The sequence below is a fragment of the Ranitomeya variabilis genome, chromosome 1 (assembly GCF_051348905.1).
Source record: "Ranitomeya variabilis isolate aRanVar5 chromosome 1, aRanVar5.hap1, whole genome shotgun sequence".
Taxonomy (NCBI): Eukaryota; Metazoa; Chordata; class Amphibia; order Anura; family Dendrobatidae; genus Ranitomeya; species Ranitomeya variabilis.
Window position 1 is genome coordinate 201,092,952 of NC_135232.1, and position 6,264 is coordinate 201,099,215.

Sequence of the window (6,264 nt, forward strand, 5' to 3'; positions counted from 1 at the left end):
TTATACAAGTCACTATACAGGAAAAATGTATCTTAACATTTTTTTCCTGTAAAATGCAATTTCTCGTCGGTTTCGAATGTTTTATTGTTACTCCTTAGGGTATGTGTCCACGATCTGAAATTGCAGCGTTTTGGACACAGCTCACCGGCGCTACATCTAGTACGCAGCGTTCAAAGTTACAAGCACAGAGGATCGAGCTCATAGAAATCCCATGCCCACTGTGTTTCTAGTTGATGTTGAGTAAACTCATTCACGGTGTTGGCTTACAAGCCGTAGTATGTCAATTATATGCAGCGCTGCGTAGTCTCACCCATAGCCAATCATTACATGTAATATATAGCCACATGGTTCAATGAATACATGCGGATTTACATACTGTACGTGATTGGAACGCAGCGTTTTGGATGCAGCGAAAATACCCTGAATATGCTGATTGAGGGAACATAGCCTTAAAGTGAAGTAAAAGTGTGACACCATTGTTCTCAGCAGCGATCTGGGAGTCAGAGATGCTTCCATTTGGCATTTTTCTCATCCATTCATCCATTTCTCATGAACATTTTCACTGCTCCCAAGACCTCTTTGTAGGGCCTGCAGGAAAAAAGCTTGGCTTTCCTATTGACTTCCATTATACATGTTACTCGAAAGTATTATTATTAAGTATTCGAGTATTAGGAATCGCTGGGTTCAAGCAACGAGCACCCAAGCGTTTTAGTGCTCGCTCATCTCTAGTGTGCACTATTCATTCTGTGCAGATTGTTTTCTCTTCTATACACAGTAGTTATGCTAGGCTCAGTAGCACTCTGTTTCTTCATTGCTTTTCTTCTGATGTGCACACTGTCCACTTTTTTTCCTTTTCATTTTCTGCCGCTTGCTGATCGCAAGTCGCATGCCACACACTGGCCTTAGAAATAACTACAAATCGCAAGCAACATGCGACTTGCGAGTGACTTGCCGCCTACAACTTGATTGTTTTATTTACAGCAAAATTAAAGCTCTAAATTAGTTGCGCAACGTTTTAGCGGATTGCTGTTGCACGACATGTGTCATATGGCTCTAGCGTAATCTGTACACCAAGAAAGTCTTACGGTTTTCAACTCTGTCCACATTATGATAGGATAGCATTGAAAGCAGCGCCCTCCAGGCCCAATCACCGTTGCGACATCTGTGACTGCGATCGTAATGGCGCTGACTAATATATTCCGTGCACCTGTTGCTTACCCTATTCTAACATAATCCACTTTATACCTCTGTCTCCAGTTCTGAAAAGATGAGAACATTTAATGCATTCATGACTAGTTATCCCATGTCATCAATTATTTATAATTTTATTTTTGTGCCGATCCTGGTGATGTAAATCAGTTAAAAGGTCGCTGACGCATAAAACATTCAAACTTAATAATCAGCACTGTACCAGATGTCTGAAAAATATTTAAAAATGACAATTTTACTGAAATACAATAAGGCTGAACAGAAGATGGCTATTTGGGTTACATATGACATTTGTGTTACTAATATGTGTAAACTACTATTACAGTAATGGTTTTATAAGGCACCATTGCTTCCAGTTATTTCAGGTACATTGCTGGTTTGGATTCCCTTCTCACAGGGATTGAATGTAAATGAATCTCTCAATGAGAAATTCTAATAATGATATCTTTTATATTCACAGAAATATAGAAATCTTGGAGCATTAGAAATTATACATGTGCAGGAAAGTAATGACAACTGGGTCATTTGTATTCGGCCGAAGAGGAGACATTTCCCTAGAGATAAATATGCTTCTTACATAATGCTGTTACTACACTCACATTTCTTACTACGTGGTAAACTGGGTGTAATTACTGATAGCACTATCATCTACTGACAGTTTAACTGATTAGGCTGCATTTCATTACTCAACGTCCATTACATTGACAAGGTTTTGAACGTTTTAGTCTTTTTTTTTTAATGTGAGAGACATGGGGTGGCTATGTTAGGGCGCATTATTGAATTTAATTCTTTTAGACCCACTAATGATCAATTCATCAATCGTTTGATTGCTTGTGTTAGGGTGAGTGTCCACGGTAAGTAAACGCTGCGTGATTGACGCTGCAGCGTCAAACACGCAGCGTCCAGATGTTCCAGCATAGTGGAGGGGATTTTGTGAAATCCCGTGTCCACTATGCGTGGAAACCCACCCTGCGACTCCGGACATGCTGCGCGTCTTTTCAGATCGCAGCCTGTCCGTGCTACCTGCGGCGACGCTGCGTCGCCGCAGGTAATATCACAGGGCCCTATGGCGAGGGGTGCGATGATCCCGGATGTGCACAGTACACATCCGGCATCATCGCGTCCCAGAAAGGGGGCGGGGCTTAGCCGCTGCGGCGATGCCGCCGGCCATCCTGAGCGTGGACACGCAGCCTAATACTTTGGAAAACATAGTATTCAAGGGCTTTATTGTCTGTCAGTTGCATTTTGATGGGCAATCCATTAAGCCACCATATACATAAGATAGCTGTCGGATGAATTATAGTTTAGCCCAGGGGAGGGCAATTAATTTTTCCAAGGGGCTATATGAGGGAACATGACTGTTGTGGAGGGCTGAACCAGTAGGCTGAAACTAAATGGAATCTTTTTGCCAGATATTTAGTATATATCGGATATCGGCTCTTGAGCACTCTACACACAGAAAACCCCACAATCATGTACATGACATTGCGTTAAAGGGTTAAAAACACCACTTCTCCATAAAATAGAAAAATGGCGCCCAGCGCCAAGAAGACATGAGTGACGGCCAGGGCCGGACTTGCCATCTGGCAATTCTGGCAAATGCCAGAAGGGCCTGTCTGGTTGTGGGCTGCCTTGTCTGCTATGTTGTTAGCTGAATGGGTGTTCTCAAGACATTCATACTGTTAAAAGTTGTGACGGAGCACAAAGTCGCTGACTCCGTCACTTATCCCAACAGGCAACGGGTATCATTAGAAATATTGGTCTTGTAGTAAATCTTGCTTTCTTCAATCCTGGGTAATATTAGTAATATCAACATCTGGTGCTCAGGGGCGGGGACAACATGGGCTTGTGTGATTTTAAATGCCAGGGCTGAATTTCATCCCAGTCCGTACCTGGTGACGGCTGTGTGGCGTCTGCAGCAGGGGGGAAACGCCGGCCTCCTTGACTGAAGAAAAGGTATTTAGGACAAATTACAAAACTGATTATTTCGGCAGTTACAGCACCCAGAACTAAAAGAGATCACCTTGTCAGAATGCAGCATTACTGCTGCACAAGGTGGCTCTTTTAGTTAAAAACGCCTGGGGGGGTGACAGGTTCCCTTTAAAAACATGTATAAGAAATGCCTATATAACATACTAAACACTATTTTGAATACTATTAAAGGTTCATTTTTTTAAAGTTCTGTAATTTATAGGTTCTTTGATATACTGTATATATTTTTTATATGGTTTAATATATAGGCTTATATATTTATTTCCAGGACGTCTTCTGGCACCACACAATGGGTTAAATTGTTAGCTCCCTACTTAGGCTACTTTCACATTAGCGTCGTGTTCTGCACGTCGCAATGCGACGTTGCGGCGCAGCGACGCATACTGTGGAAGCGCCGCACAACGGGGGCAGCAGATGCTGTTTTTCAATGCATCCGCTGCCCCATTGTGAGGTGCGGGGAGGAGGGGGCGGAGAAATGCTGGACACGACGCACCAAAAAACGTTACATGCAACGTTTTTTGGTGGCAACGGTCCGACGCAACACGACACAACCGTCGCACGACGGTTGCGACTTGTGGCACTGCGTCGCTAATGCAAGTCAATGGAGAAAAACGCATCCTGCAAGCACTTTTGCAGGATGCGTTTTTTCTACAAAACGACGCATAGCGACGAGCAGTGCACGACACTAGTGTGAAAGTAGCCTTAGAGGCAGAATACATGTTACACAGTACTGACTAATAAGATATGCAAATAAACCTACTGGACACAGCACCCTGTGCACCCAATGTAAGGAGACTGGAAACCACAGGATACCGTTTTTTTTCCTTCTTACTGGTGCAGAAGTCATGTTCTAACGCCTCAACAGATTGTGTCCCACTTCTTGGCCCTACCTGCCTGCGTACATGACTTTGCCTGCCTTAATGCATACATGAGGTGTTCTCATGTATCTCAGCCCTGCTTGCATGAAGTGCTTACTTTTCTATGAGGTAAGCTCATCTTGTGTCACTGTATTTACTGTATTACTGGCAACTTTAATTTTGCCCCTGCCTTGTAGGACACATGAGCAATCCATTCTTTATCCATTGCAACACAGCCTATGGTGTTTTTTCCGGCTTGAGCAGGTGCTCTGCTATTGTGGTGACATCTTGTGAGTACCGGAAGTGCACTTGAGATTACCGTTCTTGGTGTCCCTCTGTCCTCTCTGCGCATGCACGGAGCCCATACAGCGCTCTATTTACGGTGCCCTGTTCTCAATATTGCCAAGATGTATGAGCCAACTGCCTTGCAATAGATACACCACACTTGCTTCAGTCTGAGACAGTGGAGTTCCTCCAGTGGCTTAAAGAGCAACTCTCGGAAAACTTCCAAGAATTTAGATTGGAGTCTACGTCGCGTAAAAGGGGTCATGGACATATTCAGACACAAGTAGATATACATACAGTGGGGCAAAAAAGTATTTAGTCAGTCAGCAATAGTGCAAGTTCCACCACTTAAAAAGATGAGAGGCGTTTGTAATTTACATCATAGGTAGACCTCAACTATGGGAGACAAACTGAGAAAAAAAAATCCAGAAAATCACATTGTCTGTTTTTTTATCATTTTATTTGCATATTATGGTGGAAAATAAGTATTTGGTCAGAAACAAACAATCAAGATTTCTGGCTCTCACAGACCTGTAACTTCTTCTTTAAGAGTCTCCTCTTTCCTCCACTCATTACCTGTAGTAATGGCACCTGTTTAAACTTGTTATCAGTATAAAAAGACACCTGTGCACACCCTCAAACAGTCTGACTCCAAACTGCACTATGGTGAAGACCAAAGAGCTGTCAAAGGACACCAGAAACAAAATTGTAGCCCTGCACCAGGCTGGGAAGACTGAATCTGCAATAGCCAACCAGCTTGGAGTGAAGAAATCAACAGTGGGAGCAATAATTAGAAAATGGAAGACATTCAAGACCACTGATAATCTCTCTCGATCTGGGGCTCCATGCAAAATCCCACCCCGTGGGGTCAGAATGATCACAAGAACGGTGAGCAAAAATCCCAGAACCACGCGGGGGGACCTAGTGAATGAACTGCAGAGAGCTGGGACCAATGTAACAAGGCCTACACTACGCCACCATGGACTCAGATCCTGCAGTGCCAGACGTGTCCCACTGCTTAAGCCAGTACATGTCCGGGCCCGTCTGAAGTTTGCTAGAGAGCATTTGGATGATCCAGAGGAGTTTGGGGAGAATGTCCTATGGTCTGATGAAACCAAACTGGAACTGTTTGGTAGAAACACAACTTGTCGTGTTTGGAGGAAAAAGAATACTGAGTTGCATCCATCAAACACCATACCTACTGTAAAGCATGGTGGTGGAAACATCATGCTTTGGGGCTGTTTCTCTGCAAAGGGGCCATGACGACTGATCCGGGTACATGAAAGAATGAATGGGGCCATGTATCCTGAGATTTTGAGTGCAAACCTCCTTCCATCAGCAAGGGCATTGAAGATGAAACGTGGCTGGGTCTTTCAACATGACAATGATCCAAAGCACACCGCCAGGGCAACGAAGGAGTGGCTTCGTAAGAGGCATTTCAAGGTCCTGGAGTGGCCTAGCCAGTCTCCAGATCTCAACCCTATAGAAAACCTTTGGAGGGAGTTGAAAGTCCATGTTGCCAAGCGAAAAGCCAAAAACATCACTGCTCTAGAGGAGATCTGCATGGCGGAATGGGCCAACATACCAACAATAGTGTGTGGCAACCTTGTGAAGACTTACAGAAAACGTTTGACCTCTGTCATTGCCAACAAAGGATATATTACAAAGTATTGAGATGAAATTTTGTTTCTGACCAAATACTTATTTTCCACCATAATATGCAAATAAAATGATAAAAAAACAGACAATGTGATTTTCTGGATTTTTTTTTCTCAGTTTGTCTCCCATAGTTGAGGTCTACCTATGATGTAAATTACAGACGCCTCTCATCTTTTTAAGTGGTGGAACTTGCACTATTGCTGACTGACTAAATACTTTTTTGCCCCACTGTAAGTTCTACCTCTGCCATCTCCTCAGAAGG